This window comes from Trichosurus vulpecula, chromosome 2 (genome assembly GCF_011100635.1).
Source record: "Trichosurus vulpecula isolate mTriVul1 chromosome 2, mTriVul1.pri, whole genome shotgun sequence".
In the NCBI taxonomy this organism is placed as follows: domain Eukaryota; kingdom Metazoa; phylum Chordata; class Mammalia; order Diprotodontia; family Phalangeridae; genus Trichosurus; species Trichosurus vulpecula.
Window position 1 is genome coordinate 104,634,262 of NC_050574.1, and position 16,896 is coordinate 104,651,157.

General features: G+C 37.2%; 1 protein-coding gene across 1 annotated transcript in view; it reads left to right on the forward strand.

Moving 5' to 3' along the window:
- GRM5 (glutamate metabotropic receptor 5) overlaps positions 1 to 16,896 on the forward strand; it is a 226,464-nt gene that overhangs the window by 38,813 nt on the left and 170,755 nt on the right. The window lies entirely within an intron of this gene.

The window sequence follows — 16,896 nt, forward strand, 5'->3', positions numbered from 1 at the left end:
TTCTGAGCTCAACTTTCAAATAAATCTCTAAAAATACTATAAATCTTCACTTCCCCAGTCACCAGTCACTGGTGGAACCTGAGTATTTGGAGAAGCTCTGCCTGATCATCTGAAGTATTTCAGGGTATATTTGAAACAGAAAAAATGGTATAGATATTAAATATATATGTATATATCTAACTTTTTAATGAAGTAGAAACAGCTGGATATGTAGTCCAGATGCTTCTATTTCATTAAAAAAGTTAAAAGTGCTTCTTTATAAACCTAAAGTACTCAACAACTATTAAAACAAGTACATGAAATCAATTTAAAATACCTAGAATACACAGAAAGTGATAGAAAAATTAAAACTATTATCTAATAATTCTATTTCTGTCTATTCTGGACAAATTTCTTAAGACTGCATTTCTTTTTAAAGTCATAACCTTGACAGTCAATGTCATTCAGTCACTGCCTCCCTTGACATGAACTCTACCTGTCGCCCACCTCCTGACAAGATTATGACAGCTTGCAGAATGTTAGTGGTGTCCCAGATGCTCAGATCTCTTTTAAAACTAGCTAAGGTTACATAGGCTTAATAAGCTTGAAACCTTCCTCCTACAGTCAGCTACAGATAAGTAGAGTCAACTATATTCCCTCTCATATTACTGTCATTTTCCTCACAGAATCCTCTCCCTACTCCCAATCCTCTTCATTAGCCTGTTAGAATGCCCTGATTCTGTAACAAAATGTTAGGTACACCACTTATTAATTTGTTAATTAATCATAAAAATGCACGCCCTTTGGCAGCTTACCTGTAACCTGAATTTATCTGCTTTCAAATAAAATAAATTGAGATTTTTCCCACCATTTTACTATAGTCTTATTTAAAAAAATAAACAAAAGTATACTAATTTCTGCCTCAGTTCAACACATGTGTTTGACACTTGACTGTTTACACCACAAAGACCCTGGTGGCAGCTCACTAGAATTGTAGCCAAATATTAAAAACAAATTACCTCCTAAGTGATCACTTTATAAATTTGACTATATGAAAAAGAAAGTAAATGTCACAAAGACATTTGGCTGGGGATAGGGCAGGGCTCTTAAGTAGTCTGATTTCTCCTTGTGCTTCTCTTTTTTGTCTTTACCTCTACTGAGTGGGAAGTGCTGTGTTACTCTTTGAAAAAAATGTTTGTTGTTTAATTGAAAACCTCAGAGGAAAAATTTGTCATGAATTATACACATATAACCCAGAACAGCTATTAAAGGTCATTTGCTTATGCACCTTGAAAAACTATGGTATTTCATCCAATCCAGGCCTAACACTAACTTTTTTCTACAACTTCCTAAGCAAGTGGTAATTCAACCTCTGCTTGAATAAAGAGGATATTGAAAATTTCCCTAATTGCCAAAGCAATCCATTCCACTTTAGGACAGTTTTAATTAGTAGAAATATTTTCTCTGTATCCATCCTAAATAGACCTCTTTGTAACTTCTACCAACTTCTTCTATTTCTCCTCTCTGCGCCCAAGTAGATTAAGTCTATACCCTCATTTACAATATGACTTCAGTATCTTAAAGAAATGATCACATTCCTTCAGATTCTTATCTTCTCCAAGATATCCATCCTTGGTGCCCTCCATCAACCTGGCCCATTATTCCAGCTGGGACTACTGGACCATACTGTATCCAGATCCATCTGCCCAACATATTAGCTAGCCCCATCCAGGTTTGTGTTATCGGCAAATCTGAAAAGCTATGCCTTTATCTAAGCCATCTATAAAAATGTTGAATATAAACAGGCCAAAGGCAAATCTCTGGTTTTAAAGACGTGCCTCCGGATTGACAGGGATAGAGATAATGACTGAACTCATGATTTCATTGGTTTAGAGAATGCTTGGGTAGGGACACTCCCTATATCAATGCAGGTTGGCACCTTTTCTGTGACTCATAATCTTAAAGAGTTGCCTAAGTCATTGAGAGATTAAGTCACTTGCCCATGGTCACAGAACCAGTGATGTCAGAGATGAGAATGGAATTCAAGTCTTCCTGGCTAAGAGAAGAAACACACATCTTATATGTACATAGCTATTCACATGTTGTCTCGACCATTAGAATGTGAGCTCCTTAGAGAAAGTGGAAGTATTTTCACTTTCTTTGCAGTATCTGGCAAAATGTAAGCAGTTAATAAAGACTTGTTGACTGATTGGTTGATATATTACACTCTCTATTCATCAACAATTCTAAGGAAAGTGATTCTTAATGTTCAATTCAATTCCATTTGAAAAACTATATAACTACTTTGTTACCAGATGATGGGCGAGCCGTGACGTCATTATTGTTTTTCTTCTAAACATGTTAAAAGAGAAAGAGAGATTGAACATCAAGTGGAGAAAAACAGGAACAGCTAAAGTTAGTTTGAAAACACAGAATTATAGAAGGCAAATACATTTAACATTTAAATTACTGTACTTGTGATAATGGAGTAAACCATTAACAAATCCTTTCTAGATATTAAACTTTACTATAGAGCAGCAGTCACCAAAACTACCTGGTACTGGCTAAGAAACAGAGGTGTGGATCAGTGGAATAGGATAGGTACACAAGATGGAGAAGTCAACAACTATAGCAATCTACTCTTTGATAAACCCAAAGAGGCCAGCTTCTGGGCTAATAATTCACTATTTCACAAAAACTGTTGGGAAAATTGGAAAATGGTGGGGCAGAAACTGGGCATAGACCAATATCTTACACCATATGCCAAAATAAAGTCAAAATGGGTTCATGATTTAGGAGTAAAGGCTGATACTATAAGTAATTTGGGAGAGCAAGGAATAGTTTACTTATCAGACTTATGGAAAAGAAATGAATTCATGACCCAACAAAAGATAGAGAGCATTACAAAATGCAAAATGGATAATTTTGACTATGTTAAATTGAAATGTTTTTTGCACAAAAAAGCCAATGCAACGAAAATTAGGAGGGAAGCAGAAAATTGGGAGAAAGTCTTTACAACTAGTATCTCTGATAAAGGCCTCATTTCTAAAATATGCAGGGAACTGAGCCAAATATATAGGAATACAAGCCATTCCCCAATTGAGAAATGGTCAAAGGATATGAACAGGCAGTTTTCAGAGGAAGAAATTAAAGATATCTATAGGCATATGAAAAAATGCTCTAAATCACTACTGATTAGAGAAATGCAAATCAAAACAGCTCTTAGGTACCACATCTCTCCTGTCAGATTGGCTAAAATAACAAAACAGGAAAATGATAAATGCTGGAGAGGATGTGGGGAAAATTGGAACATAGTTACATTGCTGGTGGAGTTGTGAGATGATCCAGACATTTTGGAGAGTAATTTGGAACTACGCCCAAAGGGCTATAAAAATGTTCATACCCTTTGACCCAGCAATACCACTTCTAGGATTGTATCCCAAAGAAATCACACAAGTCGGACCCATATGTACAAAAATATTTATAGCAGCTCTTTTTGTGGTAGCTAAGAATTGGAAATCAAAGGGATGCCCATCAATTGGGGAATGGCTGAACAAGCTGTGATATATGAAGGTAATGGAATACTATTGTGCCATAAGAAATGGGGATGATATGGACTTCATAACAACCTGGAAAAACCTACACAACATAATGGTGAGTGAGCGGAGCAGAACCAGGAGAACATTATACACAACCACAGATATATGGATTCTGTGAGGACCAACCCTGACAGACTTCACTCTTCTCAGCAACACAAGGTACAAAGACAACTCCAAAGGACTCAAGATGGAGAATGCTATCTACATGCAGAGAAAGAACCATGAAGTATGAATGCAGATTGAGGCACACTTCATGCTCATCTTTTCCCCCCTTTTTTTCTTCTCTTGTTTTTGTTTTTGGGTTGTTGTTTTTTTTTTTTTGGTTCTGTTTCTTCTTTCTCATGATTCATTCCATTGGTCATAATTCTTCTCTACAGCTTGACTAGTGTATAAATAAATTCAATGCAAAGTTATACGTGGTAGTTACATGAGATTCCATGCCATCTTGGGGAGGGAGGGGGGAGAGAGGGGAGAAAATCTGGAACTCAAAACTATGTAGAACCATGTGTTGTAAACTAAAACTAAAAATTAAAAAAATATCCTTTCTAGAAGCAATGGTAGTATTGATATCGATCCTTCTATTTCCCTTCATTTAAATTTAAAGTATAAAACTAAAACTTTATTCAATTAGGGTCATTGAATTCAGTAAAAAAGGAGAATCTAGGTTCAAATCCCACCATAGACACTATTACCTTACAAACCTGGACAAGTCATTTAAATTCTCTCTGCCTCAGTTTTATCATCAATAAAATAAGATCATTGGACTTGATAGATCTAAAGGTCTCTTCCATCTCTAAATCTATCAAATCTATAAAAATAGGAGGTATTCCACTTCAGTTTTAAAATGGGTAAATGTGAACTAGGGAGGAAAAGAGGATAGAAGGAATGGAGTAAAAAGAAAACAGTAAGGTAGAGAATAAAAGGAAGGAGAGAAAAAGAATGGAAGAAAGGAGAGAAAAGAAAAAAAGGGTAAAGACAGAAAAAACTGGAAGAGAAAAGGGAAAGATAAAGGGAATTAAGGGAATAAAGGAAGACCCCATAGGTTTGTAGGTATAGAGATGAGTTTTAGTGTCTTTCGGTGCTGTGCATTTGGTCAATGGACCTCCCATTGTTACAATGAGCAATTGCCTAGGGCCAAATGAAACCTGGATTAGGTGATAGACTTCTATTTATACTTTTAAAATTGCTATACATCTTAAACTCTTACAATCCACATTCTAATTTTACTAACCAGCACACTCTACAATGGTCAGAAAAAATTCTCTGGACTATATTAACAATGAGTAAAACAATGGGAGGTCCATATGGAAATAATATGAGGACCACAGCAGGACCTACCTGCTCTAGATAGCATTCCATTATTTATCATCCCTGTAAAAGATGGTTGATGTTTTTGTCTTTTACATGGGTAGATCTACTGAGTAAAAAACCCATTATCATCTTTGTAATAGCTGAAGAAATGAGCTTTCAGCTAGGGATTAATGTGACAGTCTTGGCTTAACATATGTTTTGGATCATGCCCTTCTTGTAGTTGCTTTTAATGGCAGAAAACTCAATTCTCAATTTAGGATTCTATTTTAAAGGGTAATAATATGGAATACAGTCACATAAGAAAGCATCAACCACTTTAGATATTCACAAGAGCCATCTGTCAAATTTCTTGCTTGCAAGTTGCTAAATTCACAGTATATAGGAAACAAGATTAAGTTCACTACCCAATTAAATACTGACCCGAACACATGCCTTTCTAGAACTCTAATTTCAATTTGCCACATGTTTATCATCAATTTAAATTCATCAAGTGATCTTCACTCACCTGGCTGAACATTCAGTTCTACAAAGCTAAAGATAATTCCTTGTGTATTAGCAGGTTTAAAATGTGAAGATGTCAAAAGCCACACTCGAAAATGGTAGTAATCAAACACAGTATAAGTCATGAGTCATGTAACTTTTCTTATTTTAAATCTGAATGGAGTTTATGAAAAGGCACATGCTGAAATCCCTAAATGTTTTCCTCTGATAGAGTATCAGGACGTGGAATTATGAGAACCCTGGGTAAAAATTTTGCCTCTGAAGCTTACTGGTTACATAATCATGCAAGTCACTTAGACTCTGTCAGCTTTAGTTCCTTCATCTATTAAAAAAAACTCTGAAAATGATAGTTTTAGTGCTTATTCTAGAGGGGTTGTTGGAAGGATCAAATGAGCCAAAGTATACAAATATTATGATTTACAAACATAAAATAGGATGCATGGCACAGACCAGAAGAGTGCTGGTAAGAGTCAGGAAAGATAAAGTCCCACTTCTGACATGTATTGGCTATGTGACCCGGAGGAAGTCCCACAACTTCATCCCTTACTATCATGAGGCCAGACAATAAGACTATAAGTTGCAAAATAGTTGACGATTTGTATTGATTAAGGGAATTTTCTCCCAGAGGACCCCTCCACTGAAAAATGTACTATATTAATATCTATCATCATCATTATTAATCATGATCATCATCACCATCATCATTAGTAATGACAATGACAATGATGACAGCATCAGCTACAGATGTCAAAGTGTCATTTAGAATTCAGCAAATTAACTGTACTGGAACTAGAGCAGCATCACAGACAAAATTATTGCCTGTAATCATCCAATAGAACAGCAGTCAATAAACACTTAAGAACAACATTTTCAGTTGTTATCACCATGCCAAATATCTATAATATACAGATATCTGCAATACATTTGTAATATTTATAAGGTTACTGAAGGACTTTTAAAACAGGGAAGAGATAAGTCACATGGGAACAGTGTGAAAAATATGTCATCCCCATCATCCTGTCTGTTACTAGAGTCATGCCAAAGATTCTTTTAGAGTGCCCACTGAAGATGATCTTACATTTCAATACTTTTATTCTGTTACAGAAAACAGTTATTCTATCTACCTGTGTCATAACCTAGAAAACATTATATGTCAGAGAATTACAGCAAAAGAGTAACCATTTCTTTCTCCATTAAAATAAGATGAGAAAAATGAGATGATTACATGAATGATAATAATAATTGCACTACTTATTGGGTAGAAATATGCATAGACTGACAAATGGCAAATCTCCATACTGAAAATAGATACCTCAAGGTATCCTGGAGAACTCAGCCATTAAACTCTTCTGGAAATATATTGTTATTAGAGAACAAACCATTGTCCACAACATTAATCCCTAAAAACATAATAATTTTAATAGATGTTGCTATTCCCAATACTCATATTTTCTGTTATGGAAGTTGAATGGAATAGCCAGAATGAAAAACTTTCAAAATATAAAAAGGTCAAAATAATATGAGAAAAGGTTAATAAGAATAGATATCATTTATGTAGGGCATTTAGCTATGCAAAATGCTTTTCAAATGTCATCTCATGTAATCCTCACCACAACCCTGGGAGGTAGGAGTCATTATCACACCCCATTTTACAGATAAGGAGGCCAAGGCTGAGTAATGTTAAGACTTGCCCAAAGTTTTATAGCTAGTCTGAGGTAGGACTCACACTCAAGTCTCCTTGACTCCAGATCTAACACATTGGGTGCTCTGGCTAACTTCCAAGGATGGGATATATAACATATCTATTGTTAATTTGCTCCTGCAAGTGTACCAAGGATGCTTTCAGTGAACTTATGGAGCAAAGACTCTTAACTTGGGGTGCATAAATTTGAGTGTTTTTAATAAAAATTTTCACTACAGGATTTCAATTCAATTGGTTAACTTTGTAATCCTATGCATTTTATACATATAAAACCATTCTTCTTTAAAGGGATCCATAGGCTTTACCATGCTGCCCAAGGGGTCAATGAACCACAAAAAAGGCTAATGACTTCTACAGAGGATGAACTTACATCCTAAAAACATTCACCTACAGAACACTTATTTTACCAGTCTGTGCCAAAGTCTGAAGAACATATAAAGGAACACTAGTGACATAATGATTTATGTCAAATCATTTCTGTCGGGACCCTATAAAAAAGATGAGAAGAATGTGGTAACAACACTAGCATCACTAAAATTCATTTTCTCTATGGCTATACAGTATGTTAGGAGAGTCTTTTCTGTTCAAAGACAACCCATGGATAACTCCTTTCAAATACTCAACACTTCAGTCAAACTAGATGCTTTCCCACCTTTGTGCTTTTGCTTACTTCTTTCTCTAGTCCTCTCTAGCACCCATCTCTGCCTGCTGACATCCAGTCATCTTTCAAAGCCTCGTTCAAATGCTATTCACTGTGGGGTCTAATAGTCCTTTGTCCCATAGCACTTGCAGTGCTATGAAGTCATATCCATTTACAGACCTTTTACTTGAATCCAGGTTTTCTGACCAAATCCAGCCCTCTTTCCTTTGAACTACATTGCCTTGCTCTATTTGAATTTCCAAAATGACCATTTGTCCTTAGAGGGAAATCAAAACCTGAAACATAAAATGTTAGAATGCATGGAAGAAATGAGCTACACTTGGATGGAACCCAATACAGATCCACAGGGTGAGTGTTCAGGATGTAGATACAAAGTAAGAGAGGTAACATCTCGTAGCATGGTTTATAGAGTAGTGGGCTTGTAGTTGGGAAAGCCTAGGCTCAAAACTTAACATTTACAGCTGTGAAATTCTGGCCAAGAAAACCCCATAAACAGTGTTAAAACACTAAAAGATAGATCATTGGAAGACAGGCCCCCAGGTCAGAAGGGCCTGGCATGCCCATGTCCATGGGATCATGAGGAGTCGGCCATTGCTGATCAATTAATTGAGCAACAACAATCCTAGGAAATTCCCTTGATCTCTCTAAGGCTAGAATTCCTCATTTGTGTAAGGTGTGTATAGGTATACGTACATGTACACATGTGTGTGTGCATTTACATACATATATGTGTGTATATATACCTGTATATACATACACATACATGTATTTATGTGTATATATATATATATGTATACATAAATATATGTAATTAGCTTGTCAGAGCTGATTGTTAAATTGTCAGTGTGAGCCTTTATACCTTGAAAGTCAGCAAAAACTCTAAATCAGGGCTTGATTTATGGTCTAGACTTGTGAAAGGAATGCAGAAAATGTTAAGTATATGGATTAAATTTAGAAATGTGCCCTGCTTAGATTTTATTTTTTTAAGAGTTGGTAGTTTGACATTTACCAGCATACTGTTGCACATATACCTCAATATTCTTTGACACAAGCTACTTTGTGACTATCACTGCGTAGTGTAAGATTGAAGAGTCATACAATTTAGAGAAGGATGAAGAGTATTTGTAAAAATAAAATACAAATGGATAGAGCACTGGGCCTAGAGTCAAGAAGACTCACCTTCCTGAGTTCAAATCTGGCCTCAGGCACTTGCTAACCATGTGACCCTGGCCAAGTCACTTTAGTTACTCATTTGTAAAATGAGCTGGAGAAGGAAATGGCAAACCACTCTAGTATCTCTGCCAAGAAAACCCAAAAAAGGCCACAGAGAAGATGACGTGACTGAAAAACAACTGAACACCTAAACACAATTTAGAGATGAGAAGGACAGTAGAGATCCCCTAGTTCAACCTCTCTCATTTTGAAAATGTGAAAACAGACATGAAAGTTTAAGTGGTCTTCTAAAGGCCTCTAAAATAACCAAGTAGAGATTCAAAGCCAACTTTTCCCCGTTTCACTTCTAACGTTCTTGCACCTATACCACACTGCTTCCTATGACTGATCAGGATAAAAGGTGCTATTTGTAGCCATAGATTATAGCAAAAATGATTGACTTCCTCTGATTCTGCATCTCATACTGACCAAAACTTTGCTCTAACCAGTGGTCTCCAAGTTGAAAGCCTCACCTCCCGGCAGGTGAGGATATGGTCAACCAATTGGAGTGATAAAAAGGGTTACTATCTCACCCTTCCCACTACAACTAATTGCTAGTTTTGCCTGCAGCATGATGGCACCACCCCCTCTACCTGTTATTGCCAACACTAACCTCCTCTCCCCCCAATCCCACCCCTCATTGCTGGCCTTACCTGGCTGGGCAAACTCCCAATCTCTCAGAGCAATTATTAACTAAATGAGACCCAGGAACGCACACTGGTAACTATGTAGGCAAAATTGTCTCTCTCCTCCCCCTTTAACTATACCCTATCCCCAAATTACCTTGAGACTGTCAGATACCCTAGGGAGTGTATTCTAGGACAGTAGCCAGTAAGTATTAATATTGTGATTCCTCTCCCCATGTTTCATTTTATTGAAGGATAAGAATTAGTCACATAAGATGTCCAAGCACGGATAAGTTAAAATCCCTATTGCAGATTTCATACATTTTCCCCCAAATCTAACCCTCTTCCAAATTTACCTGTTTCAATCAATAGCAGCACCATCCTTCCAGTCACCCAAGTTCACAACCTTTCCATCATCTTTGAATTCCCACACTTCCTCTCCCCCACCTATCTAATCCATTGCTAAATCTTGACATTTCTAACTCCACAGAATCATTCCATTTCTTTTTTGTTCACCACAACCTCATTCAGGATCACATCACCTCTCACTTGGACTATTGGAATAGACTCTTAGTCTCCCAAGCCTCAAATTTTTCCATATTCTATTGCATCCTTTACAAAACTGACAAAGCAGGTTTCCCAAAACGTGATTCTGACTATATCATCCCCTTCCCCCACTCAACAAATGTCAATAGCTCCCTATTGACTCTAAGAGAAAATATTATTTCATCTGTCTCTTCTTTTATTTCTATTGTTGAATGAGCATTCTAATGTACATCATCAAAAGTATAGTAGTTTGTTTTTGAGTTTATTTTCAGTCATGTCCAACTCTTTCTGACCCCACTTGGAGTTTTCTCGGTAATGATACTGGAGCCGTTTGCCACTTCTTTCTCCAGCTCACAGTTAGGTCATTTGCCCAGGGTCCCACAGTGAGTCTGAGGCCGGATTTGAATTCAGGTCTCCCTGACTCTAAGCCTGGCACTACTGTGCCACCCAGCTGCTCAGAATAGTAGGTACATTAGATCATTAATAAATAAGCAAATATTCATATCTTTTTCATGCATGATCCATTTTTTTACTGGTAATGGTACACAGTCAAAAACATTTAAAGAAAACCGCAACCAATAAAAAATATTTAAATCTAATTGGAAAATGATTCAAATTATCTTTTATTTCTATAGATAATATTGAGCCCAACTTGTTCATGAGTCCATCCCTTTTAGATTCCTGAATAATTGATAGTTACAAGTATTTTTTTCCTCTTCATCCTTTGTTATTTAATCAGGATCTCTTGATACTTGGTATTCCAACTTTTCTACCTAGGGCACTTGAAAAAATTAAACATTTGGAGGTTTCTGATCCTTGATTTTAACCTGTAAGTATACTCTGCTCACAATACTCACCACTCTTGGAGGGCAACTCTAGAATTAGTAAGTCTATAATCCAAATCTATTTTGCATTATATGGTGGAGTTGTTTTGGTCATTGTTTAAAAACAGAAGTCTTATCTTTGCAATTATATTTCATATAGGCAAATATCAAGTAACAAAAATTTGTGTCATAGACAGAGTGATGGATTTAGAATCAAGAAAACCCGGGTTCAATATTCATTGTTTTGGAAAAATGGGCAAGCTGCTTAAGTTCTCTGAGTCTCAGGTAACACTATAAGACTATACATTAAAAATGGACCACAATCTGTTATTTTATAGGGCAGAATTCCCACACTTATAAAACTAGTTTCTTGATATGTTGATGTAATAACAAAATGAGCTGGCATTCTTTGGGTGAACAGATTGAAGACAGAGGAAAATCAGAGAGAAGACAGAAGAAAAACACATGATGTGTGTCACATGAAAATAAGCCTGTGCTTTTACTCTCTCCTGTCTCAAAAAAGATACAGAAATTCCATAAATTGATTTTTCAACATCTGTATAACAATGGGTTGAATGTTTCTAGGGAACAGGATGAATAATTTAAGCAATTGGGGCCTGTTCAAAATTACATTGAACACTTAAAAATTTAAAAGTGATTTTTCTCCTCTCCATGAAATGTGTTCTTCTATAAAAAATGCTTTGTTTATTGCACTCTGAACACCCCTCCCTACTTTTTAGACATGAATGAGCCATCCATTTACCTAAGTGTTTTTTCCTTTAAAAATTAATTATCCTTTGCATTGCACAGAAAGACAGAAAATGAATTTGAAAAAAAAATTGAAAATACTTAACCAAAGCTGAATAACAACAAAAAATGATTCCGTGCCCAGAGAAACAATGGCTTTGATCACAAGCCAAAGCTTCCAAGGAGAATGAACAGAGACAATGGGGAAAATCAGAATCACTTGATGGTATCTATAAATATAAGAGTCAATCAACAATCAGGTATCGATTAAGTGCTTACTTTGTGCCAAGAACTGGGCTAGGTGCTAGGAATCCAAAAGACAAAACAAAAATGTCCCTGACCTCAGGGAGCTTCCAGTCTATATAGTCTGATGATATATATGTACTAGTCTAAATACATAGAAAATAATTTGAAGCCAATTTACAGAGTAAGTAAGGAAAGTATTAGCAGTTTGGGAGTTCTGGAAGGGCTTCGCCTAAAAGATGCAGCTGGGTTGAACTTTAAAAGGAACTAGAGAGTACATTACAAGCATTGAGGAGAGCCCAAGTAGGTCAATTTGGCTGGAACGTAGAGTTCTTGAATGGAAGTAATGTGTAATAAGAATGGAAAGGTACCTAGAGTCAGACTGTGGAGGTCTTTGTGTGCCAAACAGAAGATGTTATTTAATCCTAGAAGCAATAGGCAAACCATTGAAATGTTTGGAGCAAGGGAGTGAATGAAAAGGTCGGTTTAGGAATTTCCCTATGGCAGCTGTGAGGAGACTGGAGAGGAAAGAAGAAAGGAAACACACATATTAAGCATCTCCTCTGTGCCCAGCACTTAGCTAAGCACTTGACAAAAATTATCTCATTTTCTGGATAGAATCCCTGGGAGCTTGGTGATATTACTATCTCCACTTTATAGTTGAGGAAACTGAGACAGACAAAGGTTAAATAAGTTGCCCAGTTTTACAGGGCTAGTAATTAACTGAGACTGGTTTTGAACTCAAATCTTGCTTACCCTAAGCCTAGCACTCTCTATCCACTGCATCGCCTAGCTACCTCCCAGGAGGGGAGAGAAGTGAAACAGGGAGATGAATTAGTGAGTCAGCTAGTATTTATTAAGCACATACTATGTGCCAGGCACTGCTAAGCACTGGGGATGCAAAAAAAGATAAAAGCCAATCCTGTTTTCAAGAAGTTCCTGGGCTAAATTGGGGTGACAATATGCAAACAATTATGTACAAACAAAATATACACAGGATAAATTGGGGGTGGTCTCAAAGGGAAGGTGCAAAAGGTGAAACTTCAACTGAAATTTGAAGGGGAACAAGGATGCCAAGAGGCAGAGATGAGGAGGGAGGGCATTCCAGGCATGGAGTACAGACTGGGAAAACGCTTGAATTCAGAGGGTGAAGTGTCTTCTTCCAGGAGTGGCAAGGATGCCAGTGTCATTGGATGTTGAATATGTGGAGGGAACTAAAGTGTAAGAAGACTGGAAAGGTGAGAAGGGACCAGGTTCTGAAGTGATTTCAAAGCCAAAGGATTTTATATTCAGTCCAGGAGGTGTTAGGGAGCCACTGGCATTTATTGAGTTATTGAATGGGGTATGTGTGCTATGATGTGGACATGGTCAAATCTATGCTGTTGGAAAATCAGTGTGATAGCTAAATGAATGATTGGGTAAATTAGAAGGCTATCAGACTATTCAAGGTAAGAAAATATTGAAGTCTGAAAGAGAGCAGTAGATTTAGGACTAGAAAGGAACTAATGCTCTGTACATGTGAGAGTATACACTTAAGGATATGTATATATGTTTGTATCATATATGTGTGTACATGTATATATAAGCATACATATATCATGTGTGAGTATACTTGTACATGCATAAGCATGTGTAAACACATCTAAATATACATATATCCCTATATTTATATACATGTATATACACTTATATGTGTATATATATACAAACTATACATACATGTGTAATATATATGTATTATTGTGTACATATATACATATGTATGTGTACACACAAATATATACACAAACACTAGGTGGCACAATGGATAGAGCAGTAGGCTTGGAATCAGGAAGACTCATTTTCATGAGTTGAAACCCAGCCTCAAACACTTACTAGCTATGTGTCCCTAGGTAAGTCCCTTAACTATGTTTGCCTTACTTCCTCATCTGTAAAATGAGCTGGAGAAGGAAATGGAAAACCACTCCAATATGCTTCCCAAGAAAAGGATTAGTTAGGTTTAGTAGGGAAAAAGGTTAAGTTCTGTTTGGGAAACTTTGAATTATAATTATAATGCCTATGGGATATCCAGTTCAAAATACCCAATAAATACTTTGTGATGTGGTGCTGGATCTTAGGAGGAAGTCACAGCATGTTGGTTTTATTGACATTGAGATGATAGTTAACACTGTGTAAGCTGATGAGGTGTGTGGGTATGTGGGTGAGCATGTGTGAGAGAGACAGACAGACAAACAGAGACACAGAGGCAGGAAAAGACAGAGACAGAAAAAATGGAGACCCAGTGAAAAGTCTTAGGGCATATCCACAGTAGGACTTTAATAAGGATGATAATCTAGCTCAGGAAACTAAAAAGGACTAGCGAAGCAAGGAGGAGAAGAACCAAGAGAGATTAGTATCATGAAAACTCAGAGGGGAAGTGAATATCCAAGAAGAGAGAAATCAACAGTATTAAATGCTTTGGAGAAGTCAAGAGCAATTAGAACTAAGAAAAGGACTTTAGCTTTGACAGTTAAGATGTCATTGGCAATGTTGGAGAGATCAGGTCCAGTTGAGTGTTGAGTTGGAAATCCAGAGTGCCAAGCAGTTAAAACATGAGTTAGAGACAACTTTGCATGGGAATTTGATTAAAAAAAAGGAAGAATATAGGATGCTCTTTGAAGGAGAAGTAGGGTCAATTAAGGGTTTTCTCTAATGGTTGCTGAGGTTTTGATTGTGTTGTAGTTATCAAGGAGGGAGAAGGAGGTAGAAAGAGACTGGAGATTGGTGTGGGAAGATGATTAGGATGGTGGGCAATTTGTTCTAGGAAAAGCAGGAGGCTGTTGAGATGTGATCTCAAGGCTCAAAGAAGGTGGGAGATGAAGAAGGAATAACTAGGCCCCCTTATCAGAAATGCTGAGATACAAAAGATGGCTCATGTGGAAATAATGCCTAGCTTAGAGTTCTTATGCTGTCATTTCTTAGCTAGCAGTTTAGTGGTTAGACTGCTGGGCCTGGGATCAGGAAGACCTGAGTTCAAATATGATCTCAGACACTTATTGACTGCTTGAGCCTGGGGAAGTCATTGCCTCAGTTTCTTCAATTGTAAAAGAATAGTACCTCTCAGGATTTGGAGGAGGATCAAATGAGACAGTAGTCAAAGCTGTAATAAATGCTTATTCCCTTTCCCTTCTCCTTCTACCCTCTCCCTCTCCCCCTCCCTTCCCTTTCCATATTGATTGCAGGAAACTCTTCTAAGCATCAGAAATATCTATAAAATCAGCATAATAATACTTGATCAAAGTGCAAGTTTGTTGTGAGGAAAACACTTGAGGAAACATAGTAAAATAGACTATTTTGTTTGAAACTTCTTTAATTCAATACATATTTACTGAGCATCCTGCCTGTATGATGGTGCTAAGGGAAATGGTAGGATCACGAATAGCTAGGATTGTAAATGGTATGTTGTGATCTGCCTTAGTAGGAAGGACACTCATGATAATAAAGTACAAGATTCTCGTAGTACTTAGCACTTATGCTCCCTCCCTCACAGGACTTTTGTGAGGAAAATGGTTTTTACTCCGTGTATTATATAAACAGGAACTATCATAATACTAATTTTAAAAAAAGAAGACAGCTTTCACGATTTTTTATATCCATGTTCGATCATTTTTTCAGTTGTGTCTGACTCTTCATTGCCCCATTTGGGATTTTCTTGGCAGATATACCAAAGTGGTTTGCCGTTTCCTTCTCCAGATCATTTTACGGCTGAGGAACTGAGGCAAAAGGGGTAATTGATTTGCCCAGGTTCACACAGCAAGCATCTGAGGCTAGATTTGAACTCAGGATGATGCCTGACACTATCCACTGTGCCACTTCACTGCCCATCTTTATATCCATATATTACCATTATCTACCTATTCCTCTCCATGATGGTCTCTTGTCCTGCCTTGTAACTTTCTAACTTGGAACTCTTCTTTTTTAGACTCTGTGTTAATACAACTGTAACTGATTTCTCAAATTCAACTTTCCCCTTGAGTAGCGCTGTCAGAGGTAACTGCCCCAACTCAAAACAAAAGGTTCCATTTTAGAAAATGTGTGAAGTGGACTTATTCTCTGATTTGAAGAAAGTATGCATAATGGGCTTTTAGTTTCCATGGTGATCCATGAATCAGAGTGTAGTGGTATTTGTCACTAGGTTGCTTTTTCCACATCTTCCAGGCTAAGGTGTCATGACATATTAGTTGAAAACAGAATATATTTCTAGTCAAGCACCCCCATGCCTCTGCACTTGTCGCCATTCCAAGACCATGTATCTTTTACTTCATCATTATGGGCTGTTCTCTGGAATATGCTGCAAGAGAATCAAATTGAGACTGAGTTTCTCTTCTGGAGCAACCGGTCAGATACTCCACGTTTTCCCATAACACCACAGCAACTTAAAGTACAGAGGCGTCACCACAGTCACCATGGACATGCTAGTTCTGAGGCATTCTAGCAGTTTCCAGGGTCACAACCCTGGCAGTTGAAGGGAAGAGATGCCCAGACCAGATGTCTGATATATAAAAGTGTTACCATTTACAATGCTGCTACTTTGGCATTAGGGAAGCTTAAAAGCCTTCTGTCACATCTGTTGTCTCTCTCTGAAAATTCTATGGGTAGCATTGACTATTAGACATAGTCAGGAATTTAGTTTGTTCCACCTGGCCCCAGAAAGCAGAATTAGTAGCCATGACTAGAAGCTACGAAGATGTCAAAGGGAAAAATCCTTCCTTATAATTAAAGCTACACCAAAAAGAGATGAGAGCATTCTCCAGAGTTAATGAGTTTCCTATCACTAGAGGTCTTCAGGAAAAGAGCAAAGGCCAGATTACCACTTTGGGAGTGTTGTGTAGGGAGATTTCTTTTTTCAGGTACAAGTTGGACCAGATGGCCTCTGAGCTCCCATATGACTCTAAGATTGTGGTAC